Source organism: Gallus gallus, chromosome 5 (genome assembly GCF_016699485.2).
Source record: "Gallus gallus isolate bGalGal1 chromosome 5, bGalGal1.mat.broiler.GRCg7b, whole genome shotgun sequence".
Taxonomy (NCBI): Eukaryota; Metazoa; Chordata; class Aves; order Galliformes; family Phasianidae; genus Gallus; species Gallus gallus.
This window is the reverse complement of record NC_052536.1, coordinates 17814412-17827935: the sequence shown is the minus strand read 5'-3', so window position 1 is coordinate 17827935 and position 13524 is coordinate 17814412. Positions and strand designations below refer to the sequence as shown.

Sequence of the window (13524 nt, the reverse complement as noted above, 5' to 3'; positions counted from 1 at the left end):
CTATGTTGTGGGTCTGATCTGCAGAGCTGTGATACCAGCCACATGTTGAAAACAGCCCTTGCCTGCTTTTTGCCTAAACTAAGCTTGTGTGAGGATCTCTCTGATTTAAAGCAGATGTGGTAATTCAAACACCTGTGAACCTCAAAGATCCTCCCATTAGGCCAGGTGTAAAGGGTGAGTTAATTATAGATTTCAACATAATTAACTTTGGCTGTCTTTCATGTTAATTCTTAAAACTAGACTTGCTAAGGTGTGGAAACAGGAATAACCTTATGCAGCTGTTGGACTGTTTTCCTTGATACCCTCCATTTCAGCCTGGAGAAGGGGTTTTGATCGTGAGAGCCACTATGATAACTGACCATTTGCTGAAGTTGTTTTTCCTACTAGGTCTGTAGGAGAAGTTTCTCTCTTCTATGAAAAGAAATCAGCGTTGGGCAGTATGTAATGTGTATATATACTTTCAGGCATGTTCAGTAAATGCTCATACAGCAGTTGAAGCATGTAGCCATGAACACAGAATGTAATTGTAAGGTGATGTGTGTTGCCCTCTCAAATGGCGTGGAAGGGATGTGAGATATATGACAGTGTTCCTACGGCACTGCTTGCAGATGCTCCTATCAAAGGTAATTTTATATTGGCTGCATAGAACAGGGAAAGTTTGTTAAACCTGTCTTATTCAGTTTTGGGGGTGGAAAAGGGCAGTCTTTTTTATTTATCCTCTAGTACTTAAACATACTTTGTGTAAGATGCTTCATTTTTGGCATAGTTTTCATGAGACTCAAGTTTTAAATTCCTATGAGAGGAATACTGTAGTTTTTTTCTAAATTATACCAGTTTACATACATATTATATATATATGTATGTGTAGATATAGTGTTAAAACCTATATAAACAGCATATGCTTCGGAATGATGTAAGTCACACTTGCTTTTCCATAGTTTTTGTGACTGACGCGCACCTCTGAATATTCTTAAGTCATCTGTTTTTACCTATCCCTGTCTTCAGCAGAAAGTGTGGTAAATTACCCGAGGGCTTCAGAGCACATAAAGCAAGTTGTCTGTCATGCTATGTTGCTAGGAACTGAAATCCGTAAAAATAATAAATATATATCTTGGGCCAATGTACTCATATCAGCAAGGGCACATCACTAAGACATCATCTCTCCACTGCTTGTTGTTTCTGGTAAATTACTGCCAATGGAAAATGTGGCCACTAGCAGGGTAACGAAGGAAGTAAAGTAGAATGTGATCTGGATGGTCGTGGTTTTGTATAATATTCATAACAGGTCAAGCACAGCAAAATTCTTAAAATAAATTATTGTGTAACTGTCATTATGCGTGTAACCTGAGGAGGAAATGAATTAACCATTACAGTCAGAACACGCATATTACAGATTGCAGATTTATCAAATGAAAGAAAAAAAAACAGCTTTAATAGAGGAAAATTAGATAACATGTTATTTAGTGCTTACTATATGCAACTTTTTACAAGTAAAAGGTAAGGGGAGAAAATTAGGAAAGATACTTTCTCTGATTCCATAATAATTTACTTATAACGGAATAGGAACAAATTTATTTCCTTATTATCATTACTATAAAAGGTCATTTATCTTGGAGTGCCAGGAACCTAATAAAAATTGACACAAAGTATTTATACTTGAAAGGCTTATTATTTTAAAGGGCACAATAATCTTCCATCAGGAGACATGCATGTGTTTTAAGTTTTTCAGATCTGTGTCTAACTGGTGCTTTTAAAGACTTTTATTAGGATGTAATGAGGTGCTGGGGAAATCCTCTCATAGTGGCAGGAAAAAAAAAATCTGCTTTAATTTGACTTTATATTGGTCTAAGCATAATAAGCTGGCTTAGTGAGGGCAACTGACAAAATACTTCTGAACACAAGTGGGGAAATAGGTACTGAAGGAGTATGAGAGCAAAGTACAAAAGAAATGCCAACCCAACAGAGTAAAGAACCCAACAGAATGGTAAGAATGCTATGTGTAGAACCATATAGGAGAGTGAGGGCTTTGAGGGCATATCTGTAAGCAAACCCACTTAAATATTACAGGATTTTGACTTTTTTCCATGTAAGTGATCTTATGGATTTTAGTAAATGAGTGAATGTACAAGGAAATCTAAATAAGTGTCCTAGCAAACTTATATAATTTGATCTTTTTAGAAAGTTTTTTTGAAATGTGGATGGAAATGTGTTTTAGAAAAATGAAATGTTTCACCTTTTACTCCTCATATGAGAAATCTGAGTTTGGAGTGTGCTGTGTTATTGCTCCACTCCTATGTTCATTTCTATAGTTCACCTACATGCTGGTTCTGTTTGATAGCAGGGTTTAAAAAATATAACTGTAATGATAAGCAAACTTGTTTGCAATCATCCATTGCGCTGACACAAGAAGGTCATTACTTATTTCAGAGTATAATTATGACAATGAGAAGTTACAAAGTTCGTGAAACTTCCTCTGCCACGAATAAGAAGCGTGGGTTTCATCCCACCTAACCGTATCATAGTTCTACCCTCTAACATGGGCAATTGCAGGCAACAGCACCTACCTTGCAGCTCAGATGGTGCCGAGAGACCAACAAATTCCATCCGTGGAGGTCAGACTGCTCTCAATAGCCCAGACCTCTGCAGCAGGCTGATGGATTCCACAAGTTTCTGACAACCATAACAGGTGGTGGAGTCACCATCCCTGGAGGTGTTCAAGAAACATTTAGGTGTTGTACTGAGGGATGTGGTTTGGTGGGAAATACTGGTGACGAGTGGATGGTTGGACTGATCTCAGAGGTCTTTTCCAATCTTGATGATTCTATGGTTTTATGATTTTATGAAATTAATAGTCCAACATACATGAGATTGTTCCCAGAAACTGCAAAGTTGTGTCGTTTCTCTTAAATCCAGGGACTTGCCCTCACTGTGCTTTCTTTCATATGTTTTTGGAAGGGTAAAATGTTACAGAAAAAGTTTCTTAATATCTTGTCACAATTCACCATGTTTTTCAGGGAGGAGCTTATAGTTTGGAGCAGCTCCTTCGTCCCAGATTTCTTAGTTCTTACTCAGCCAAAGCTCCTGAAGGTCATCATCATTCTTTTTTGTTAATGGAAGAAGCCTAAAAATTTGGAATCAGAAAACATACATTGATAGATGAAGCTTTGGTAGGACTTAACTAGTCAGAATTCTAGGCGTTGCAGTTAAATTCATAATGTATGAATTATAAAGGGGATTTACTTTTATGGTTTCCTGTTCAAATCCATCTGTATTTGTAGAATACCTGAAGCATCCTTAAGTACCTCTTGCATTTCAGACATGACAAAGACATACACAGAGCTCAATTTGATCATACTTCAAGGCTTTTCACTTGAAATTTCTGGACACGGTATGCTTTAATTACATGTCAGTATGAATAGAGCTACAGAAGGGTGCTCCTCAGACAGTGCAACTGTCAGCCACTGACATGAGTAATTTTCATTTGCACTCTTTGTGTATTGGTGGTTGGATACAATATGGAACTTTGAATTGCAGCATAAAAGCCGTTCTCACCTCTTTCCCCTGCGTCACTGTTGGTAAGTTTTAATTGTAAAAGATGCAGTAGATGGAGTTTTTCCTCTCAGCACTGCTGTCCTATTTTCCTGTGATATCCCCCGGGGATCTAAGATGGGTTTAAGTCAGTCCATTTTTTCTCAACTGACAGAACAAATGTTCAGATGCTTTAACATTTAAAGAGGAAAAATATAGAGATGGGTGGACCTGTTCAGAAGAGGTAGAAAACTCCCATGCAAATTAAATAACCTTTTTTTCTTTCTTGCTTGATGCCTTGCGTTGTTTTTGTTTGCTTTTAGCTTTCTCTAATGATGTTTTATGTTCTGGGAGCTCAGCATTCCCAGTTGCCTCTGCTGCATCTGAAGAGGAAATCTGTGTGGCACTGAGGACCTGCAACCAGCAGAGAGAATGCTGTGTTGTGAACTTTGCCAGGGACTGCACCTACGTGCAGAAGACTTTTTGCCTGAAAATTATATTTGTGGCACAGCTTAATGCTCATTAATATTCATGAGGTAACTTAGCTGCTCTGCGTGGATTGAAGAAAATTCCCTGTTTCAAGGACGTTTGCTCCTTGTTTAGAAAGAACTGTTTGAGAGCTACTGTGGTGAAAAGTTTTGCAGCTGGGGAAAGCAGGGCAGAAAATACGAAACTGAGTTACTAAAGAGTTGCTGAAGCTATTTAAATATATCTTCTGTATCTATGCATAATTTCTGTTCTTCTATTTACCTATGTTGCTCGGAAAGTAATGCCTCCTGTTTATTTCCATGTGAACCACGACAGATACAAAGAGCACAACACTATTTGATAGAGCGCATTCTCAGCTACTAAATGTTACTTTCCTATGTAGTCATCACTATTAGCAATGTGTTTTGGCCAGCAGTGAACAAGAACCTGTGTGCTGCCCTTGCAGCCGTCTGCACCAGTGGAAGTGTTGCACTGTCGCTGTTAAATTGCACCTCCCAACACCTTACTGTGCTCACGTCCACTGGTTGGTCTCCATAACCATTCAGCAAGTGCCAGGGGGTGCCATGGAGGAACTCAGTGCCACACCTTTGCTTCATGCTCACTTCCGTGTCAGCTGCCGTTTTGTCAGGCTGCCCCTCTGCCGCCGTCTGTCACACGGCAGCAGAATGTAATGGAACACTGGTGGGAAGGTTCGACTTCTGCTGCCGTACCACCAACACCCGATGTTGTGGGCTACAATCACAAAATAGGAGGCATTACTTTTGGAGCAGCGCTTCTTCAGAGAGGTTTAACTGAGAGGCAACGCGGTGACTCATCTCTGTGGTGGTGTGGTGTAGTGCCTGAAGGTTGGCTCCTCAAGTGCTCTTAGATCCACGCGCTCGCTCTGACTGTCTTAATTTGCACTGAGTGGTGTTACAGATCCAGAATGGGGTGACAGAAGCGCTCTGAAACGAGTCCTTGTTAGACGGGCGTTGCACAGAGCAGTGGCCCAAGCTCTGCCGCACCCACTGAGGGCTCAGGCTGTGGTCTTTGCGCCCCCAGGTCGCCCCATGCTCGAGGCAGAGGACGTCGTCGCCGGGAGCGTACCGGGCTCGCGCCGGGCCACGGCGCTCTGTGGGGCGGTGGATCGCGCGCGGAGCGGGAGCTGCGTGGCGTGCAGGTGGGTGACGGCGGGGGGATGTGGAGGAATGCCGGCAGCATCCCCCTCTGCTCCGACTTCCCCCAGCCGAGCGCTGCGCCCACCCCACCCCCGGATCCCTTCATGGGCAGAGTCTGACGCCTTCGGTTCCTCGAGGAAAGCGACGCGAGCGGGGCACGGCATCGCGCCGCGCGGGTACCCGAGCAGGCGGGCGGCGGGCGCTGACCTCGCGCGGCGCGGGGGGGCCCGGCGGCGAGGCGGGCGCTGCCAGGCGGCGGGGGGGCGGCTCCGGCCCCCGCCCAGCCCGGCCGGCAGTGAGGCGTGAGGGGAGAGCCGCCGCCGAGCCCTGCCGCCCCGTCGCTCGCCACAGGTAGGCACGGCCCGGGGGCGGAGGGATGCGGGCGTTACCTGCCCGGCTCTGAGCACGCGGAGGCAGGTGTGTGTGGGGGGGGGGGAGAAGCGAGCCCCTCGACTTTTGCAGGGGAATTTCTTGTGCGGGAGGCGGGTCGGGGCGGGGGGGCTGCAGGTGAGACTGTGAGGCGGAGGAGTCGCGGGGGTCGCGGCTTGGGACGGAGGGACCGGGGGTGCCGGGGCGGAGGGCTGAGAGGCAGAGGGAAGCGGTGGGCAGGGGCTGCGAGTTCAGGATAGCTGCGCTGCCGCCGCTCTGCCAGCGAGAGGCGGAGGAGCTGCAGGTGGAGGTGCTTCCTATGGGCTCCGCCGGGCAGAGAGAGCTGCGGGGTGCAGGAGCGCTGCTCCGCAAACCTGTGCCTGTAGGCCTCGCTCCCCAGCACGGGAGCCTCAAGCCTCCCCGCTGGGAGCTCAGCCTGCCCGAGAGCGCGTTCTGCTCCTGGAAGTTTTCACTTCTTTTGCTTTGTGCCTCACCCTTCTCTCCTTTGCTGTGCTCTTGGCTCTGTTTGACTGTGCTCAGAACGACCTGCCTTGTTCGAGGGAGCCTCTGCCGGGCAGAAAGAATGAAAGCCCTCAAAAACAAACGATATCTTTGTTTAAAGCTATTTGTGGCTCAAGGTTGTGACTTAGCTGTGGAATTGCGTGGCTCGTCTTTGCTTATATTGAAAGCACAGTAATGCATTAAAATAATGACAGCTGTGAAATAGCAAGGCTCAAATGCCTTTTAACCCTCCAACTGTCTCCTACGTCGGCTCCAGCGATCAGCAAAACTCCAGCTCCCTCCGTGGGAAACTGGGAGCTCCTCTGCAACCGCTGGCACAGATGGAGTAGGGGACGGCAAGGTGGGTTAAAATAGGAATTGTTTGTACTGTTTAAAAGTTGCAGAATTGTTTGTACTGTTTAAAAGAAGCAGAGTGCCTGCTGGTAAATTGTTGGCTTTGTTGCTGGATACCACTGTGGGAGTCGTCAGGCTTTGGTAGGGAAGCTAGCAGGTCCTCAGCACACTTAAATTCAGTAAGTGTTGAAGAGGAACCTGCATAGATTTCATAGCTAGAAGGAATTGAAGTTTCAAATGTCCTTCTGGATACCGTAGGACGTTAACTTTGCCTGTCTCTTCTATACTAAGAATACAAGGACTCCAGTTAGACTCTCAGAAATCAAATGAGAGCACAAACCACAGGGGAGAAGAGGAGGCACCGGTGCTCAGTTCCTTGCAGTGGCAGGAGGGGGTTAGCCAGGACCCAGCTAGGAACAGCACTCCCAAAGCTGTAGGAGGAGGCAAAATGGCCTCAAAGAGCTTTGCTCAGTGGCAGCACTTATTTGAATGTCAGTGTGATCTTACACGTGTTAATATAGGCATCACCTAGGCATTTGCAATGATTTTCTCCTAAGTCTGAAAGTTTAGAGGAATTAAGTTGAAACAAGTAGTAGCTGATTTTGGTGTCCAGGCTTTAAGCAGTGCTTTGCTTTTCCTGGTATTTTGCTGTAAACTGGAACTAAAAGCCCACGAAGATGTGGCTGAGAGTCCTGGCCATCCAACAAATCCTTTGCATTGATTCTGACTAGTTCTTTTGATTGTCCTTTCTTATCCCATAGCACTCATGCTTTCCCTTGCTGCTAGGTCCAGAATAGATAATCTTTAAATTCCTTGGGTTGATTTTTCTCCCCCCACCCTCCCCATTTCATTTATTCTCCCTGCGTTTGTACTTTTCTGTTTCCTGGCTGAGGCTGAGCTGGAACTTTCTACTTTCCTTCAGCTCAGGAATTCCTCAGATGCTGTAACCTCTGGGTTACTTCTTAGCTGCCCTGCTCAGAGCTAGCCCCCATGTTCCCCTGCATCCCCTTCCATTATTCTTCTCCACCTCTTTCTTTCTCCTTCCTCAGTTGTGCTGCGTGTGGAAGAAAGCTGTGGCTTCATCCCTTGAAGGATGTGCCTTGGGCATCTTTTGTGCATGCCAGGTGTCTGGGATGGGGACACGGTGCTCCCTCAACAGCTCCGTCAAGAGCTGTCCAAAGAAGAGAAAGTGAATTATGCAAGAGACTCCAGTGGCTCGATCAAGTTTCTTTCTTAAGTTTCATCAGCAGACTTCAATTTCATTGCTTTGGAGGTCAGACTATTGTGCTAGGGAGCCTGATGAGCATTTGCTGTGTGACAGAACTGCAAGTTTCTAGAGGAGCCCCGCAGAGCCCCAGCATGACGTAGGTGTTCCCATCAAACTACTTTTCCATTAATTAAAAAAGTAGGCACCCTAGATAGTATGAACTCTTTGATGAGGACATTAGAGGCAAGTTGCTTATCTTCAGCATCTTAATTCTTTTCTTAGTCTTCATTTTTTACACGCAAGTTATTCATGTCTCTTGTCTATCTGGAAAACCTCTGCTATAACCTACAGGATCGTCATTGCTCCATTTTCTAACTTCTCGATCTCATTCTAATCAAGAATGTAAATACATGCATAGTGATTTGCATGTCATTAACTTCAGAAAAACAGTCATGCTAAGAATCAGGTTTTTTTTTAATCTAATTTTCTTGCCTGTCTGAAAAGCATCACCTGGAACTCACAAACCAAGATGTCTGAAAACATAAGCCACTTTCCACACTCTGCTCTTTACTTTCTATATTTTTCACTTCAGTCTGAGGAAAAAAAAATCATTAAAAAATGTGGTTATGGGGATTTTTATAACCAGTTTCTCTCTTAAGTCTTCAATAAAATGCTTCACAGGTTTGTGAAGGAGTACAGCAGAGGAAAAATATATTTTTAAAATGAAAATTTTATCGTGTTATGTAGTTACATCTTACTAGCACGGATTTCTGTGTGATCATTTGTGTATGCAGTGTCTGATGTAGTGCAGAGATTTCAAGGGAAGATCCTGTATCTGTGGACAGGTTCGTGCTGATTTTGAGGGATTCTGGGAGACCAGGGGAAGCTGAATGTTGTCAGAAGTGGGCCCTGGACTTCACTTTCCACAGTACAGAGCTGTGTGCAGACATTGGCAGTTCAGGCTGCTGGGCTCTGCGTGGAGCAGTCCATAGATGAGGCTGTGACACAGGCACTCTGCCAACAGTGTACACAGTTGTTTTTGATTCATGTCAGAGATGCTGAGAATAAAAATTTGGGGGATTCTTGCTTGATTCTGGAAGTAATAGCCACAGAAATCTGGAGGAGATGAGTTCGACCCTTTATGCTATCTTTAAGAATAAGCAGATGTGATTTAATTCATGTTAAAAACCTGAGATGTGAAATTGGCCTTTGCTGTGCATCATTTGTGCAGAATTCAGGTCTTGTTTTAATAGGCTGCCATCAAGCCAGCGAGCCTGTAAGTGAGCATGAGGTTATTTTGGATCAAAATGCCATGATGTATAAGGACCATCCCCATCTGAAAGGGCTCATGGCCTTTTAAAACAGGATTATCGCTAGGACTGCAAATGCACTGTGTTATACTCTTGATAGAAATGCATATGCCAGACCCCTCTGAAGCAAAAAGAAATTGCTACCGTTGGTGATGGTCCAATATAGCAGCTTTAACATGCCTCTTCTGTCAGGAAGGGTGGGAAAACAGTTTATAACGTTTTGCTACAAAGAAAGACCTACTTTTAAACCGATGAGATAAAACACGAGGCAAATTGTGGATCAGATTTAAGTTCAAATTCTATTTGAAGAAACATTTTAATCTTCTTTGCTATGTCACATTTAGCATATGGTTTTGTCTGAAGCCTTAGATAGAGTAGTTGTATTTCATGTCCAGCGTCGTTTCAAACAAATTCCTGTATTAGAAGTAAATGGTTTATCTTTCACTTAAATACCCAAACTCTGTTTGGATGTCGGGAGGAAACCAGCTCGGCTATTATGTCTTTTTGGTGTAAAAAAGTGTGGGAGAGTTGTGCTCGTGCTCTTGAGTTTGTTCTTGTGTGTAGGGTCTGTTGTAGCGTAGGGGGAGACGGGCACTGTGCTCAGCAGGGGGAGTGCTGCCGGGGTCTCGATAGATATGCGTGGCTGAGCAATAGGATGCTTAATGAGGGGATGATGAATGAAGTAAAGAGTGCCATGCCAGCACCTTCTTGTAGGCACCGTAAACAATCACTGGCTTGTTTTGAGATAATGGCCGTAATGTTCAGGGCCTATGGCGTCTTTCTACTGAAATTGTTATTGAGTTCTTATGCAAAGGACTGACACATTTAGTTAATTTCAAGTGTTTCCCTTCTATGTTTAGATTCTGAATGCCTCCGATTCAGGTTTTGTTAAAACTTATGCGTAGCTATGCACATAGGTTTACCATTGCAATTTCAGATTCACAGTGTTTCCCTGCTTTTTGTTGATTCAATCCTACTGATAAAATGGAACAAGTACTTCACAAAATTTGATATTTGTAATGAGGATGCTATCATTAAGGAAATAGAGTTTTGGGACTGAAGTCCTTTTGATCACAGAGGAGTGTGTCTGAGTATGTTTTGAAAGTAAACCTCAGAAAACAGTGAAGTGGTGTTTTTGTGTTCAGCGTTGAGGCTGTGAAGCCATGATGCAGGCTGCACCAGCAGTGTGAGCTTTACATTTAACATTTAATCACCAGAGGATAACAGAGAATATGTTCAGCAGTCCTTATTCTGATTACAAAGATGCTCTTCCTTTAATTTGTGTGAACAACGCAACATAAATATTTTATATCCTCCAACCATTCCACCATCGTGACTCGTATCTGGGGATGTGAGGAGAGGCTGTGGATTTTGAGCAGTCCGTGACTTCTGCAGAGCAGCCTTCCACATTGCTGAGTCTCATCTGAGGAGACGTGTTTCTGTGTCACGTGCAGCAGCTGCCAACCACTCCTGTGCTGGGCTGGCTGGAATGGAGCCCAGCTGGAGTATGGAGTGGAAACAGGGTAGGGGAGGAAAGGGAACGAAGGGGTCTAATATCGAAGGAGAGAAGAAGGCAGAAATGATGGAGAGTGAACTATTGCAGCTAAGCTGCTGCATTTTGTTAATCATGACTAAGAAAAAGAGTTGAGCGTAGTGTGGGAGATGTGAGTAAAAATTATCAGTGTAAAAGGCAACCAGAGAAGTGTTAGAAAATGTCCTTAAAACATCACCTATCTTATCAGTCTGGTAAAAGAATTTGTTACTGGTTAAAACGAATGTCTCTGTTTCCCGCCTCCGTAAGAAATGTAAAATACTTTCCCAAACTTAACTGTACCACTTATATGTTCTTTTGTTTCCATCGTTTCTGATCTAACATTCAGTTTCTTCATGAGCTGTGAAAGTCCCAGTTGGTCCATTGTACGGCTGAAAGTCTTTGTTGTTGACTGAGGTGTAAGGGACTTGGAGAACCTTGCTCCCTGATAGGAAACATCCCCAGAGCCTGCTTTAAGAATTTTTTGTAATAAGAACTCTGAACCAGTCCTCCTAATTGCTCAGGGGGTCACTGGTAGTACATGGCATGTTGGGCTCAAACTGATTTTTTAACAGAAATGTAAGCCATAGCCAAGCTAGTTACATAATGAAAGAATTTGATGGAAGAATTTACTGGGTTCAAAAGGTGCTTTTGTTTTGACAAAAGTCAATGCTTAAATCCCAGCAACCTATTTTAAAAGGAGAACTGATGGCAGAAACTGTGATGTGCAGTTGGCTGTTAGTGATATACGTTGACATTTCTTATATATGTATTTTGAAAGTGGCTTTTCCAGTCAAGGGGAATAATGTGAACACGTTGCAGTTGAGCTAACATTGTAGTAGTGTGGTTAAAATTGGTGTATGCTAATATTTTCCCAGACTTCCACTATTTTCAAATGTTTTACTGATCACTGTAATAGATGGGGATCTTTTTGTATAATCTAAAAGAATGCATGGAATTCCTCTAGCATGTTAATGACCTTACTAAGTTATAGACCTGCAGGATTCCCTCCTGAGGCTGCCCCAGTGCTGTCCAGTGTGCACGGTGCTGCATGCCTCCTCTACCTGCATTATGGGGAGGGGCTCTCAAAGGACCTGGCCTGATGGCAAATAGGGCATGACAAAAGTCCTGTCACTTGCCAGTGCTTCGATGCTAGCAGTAAATGTTGAACTGGCAGATGACTCTTTTAGACCAGCTGATTTCCAATTAGTCTCCCCTTACAGCATGCATCCACCGTAGCAAGCTAAGTAATTTGACCCATTAATTTAGTCTACCGTGTATACATATCTGCAACCATTATTACTGAAAACAGGCTTCTAAGTACATTATATGTGGTTGTAGTTGCATGAAACATTACATCTCTCTTAAATGATATCTATCCAATTAGACAGTATGCTCATAGAACATGACTTTGGTGTAGTATATTGTTATTGCTTTTGTTACTGTACATTGCTTTAATCAGATGGCAGAATGATTCTACCATCAGTGCAGTGGACTGTACAATTTCTGTCTTCTCAAGGAAATATTAAGATAGAATTTTCTGAAGCATACTATAGCCTGAAAAACATAAACAAGAATATGATACCCTTTCCTACTACCAATAGTCACATATTCTTTTTTTTTTCTCACATAAAGTCTTTTCCTAGACAAAAAAAAAAAAAAAAAAGAAAAAAAAAAAGACTGCTGGTCAATTATATTTTTTAAACTTTATCTTTTATCTATTTTTCAGTGAGAAAGCCTCTGTTTTAACTCTCTCAGTGGCTGGCATTGTTGTGAAAGCCAGTAGGAACTTTATAGAAAAGTTGGTGTGCAACAGAAGAGGGTACACGTTTAGTTCAGTAGTTGCTATCACATGCTGATATCCCATTTGGATTAGACCTGACATAGCTGAGAAGATTAAAAAGAAATGACTGTTTTTTGGTGGTCCTGTCCACCTCTGGTGATTACAGCTTGTAAGCATATGGTTCACAACAGCACCGTGTGTCAACAGAGGGCATCTGAGAGGAGGCATCTGGACAAGGACCTTCAAGTGCAGAGAGACTTACCTGCTTTTTTGCTTAGCCTACTATTGTAAGGGAGTAAGGAATAGCTTACAGGGCTTTAGTGCTTCAAAATACTGCTTCAAATTAAGGGTTGGTTCAGTTTTATCAAACTTCAGTGATCTAAGTGCCTTCTGTTTCAAGTGCAGTGAATAGTCCTTCTGAAAGTTGCCATGGCTTAGCTATCTCTACAGGGCAAGCATTTCTCTTCTGCCTTTTCTTTCCTACATTGGGTCTAAAGCCCACTGAGGAAGTCAGCAGTCTGCAGAAATTTCATTCTTCTCCCATTTGTTTGCTTCCAGCCCTGCAATGGCTTCACCAGTTTCCCTGCCCGTGCACTGAGAACTATCAGGAGAAGCAGCCTACAGACTTGCAAATTGCCCCACCACCCTGAGCGTGAGGTAAGGCTATGCGGCAGAGGGAGACCACTCACATGGGCTGTGGGAGGAGGGATCTCTAGGCCAGGACTGAATGTTCATCCTACAGTAGTGCTGTAGTGCCACTTTCTTTCCCCTGTTGATGACTCTGAGATGCCCAGACACTGTCTTCTGCATAGCTACAAGCTACATGGGGACACTCACAGTGACAGTGGCACCTGGAGACTTGCTACAGCTCCCTCTGTATTGATGGTTGCTGCAGGCCATCTCTGGAGTTGTTCCTCTCATATCTTGTTGAGGTGTTATCTATGCTTTGTGAACACTGTGAGCACCACTTGCAAAATTGAACTTGACCTACCATTTTCCACCTGATGAAAATGCATTATGGAAGAAAAACATGCTTATATTTAGTCCTCCTGCTGTGCGAACCAGAAAATTTGCTTCACCTTGCCATCAGCATAGCATTTACCTGATAGAAAAATTACACCTAAATAAATATTTGGAAACGTTATAATGGAAGGGACTAGCTTTTAACAAGTTCTGCTTTTTACTCTGGCCTTTGCACTTCTACAGTCAGGCTTGGAAAGTGAAGTTTTTGTATCACTATGAATGCCACTTAGCCTGTCAGTCATCTGTGAGATGAACATGTAGGATAAAGCAAT

At 43.5% G+C, this 13524-nt stretch overlaps 1 protein-coding gene across 11 annotated transcripts in view; it reads left to right on the top strand.

Moving 5' to 3' along the window:
• Positions 1–4836: 4836 nt before the first annotated feature.
• SHANK2 (SH3 and multiple ankyrin repeat domains 2) overlaps positions 4837–13524 on the top strand; it is a 343211-nt gene continuing 334523 nt past the window's right edge. For 6 of the 11 annotated variants that reach the window (XM_040701784.2, XM_015286884.4, XM_015286880.4 and 3 more), the window contains exons 1-2: positions 5453–5525; positions 12788–12886. The gene's annotated coding sequence lies outside the window, so the exon portion shown is untranslated. Of the gene's footprint in view, positions 5177–5452; positions 5682–6321; positions 6406–12787; positions 12887–13524 lie in introns of those variants that run through there. The other 5 variants (XM_040701786.2, XM_040701787.2, XM_015286881.4 and 2 more) reach the window with 3 other exon arrangements.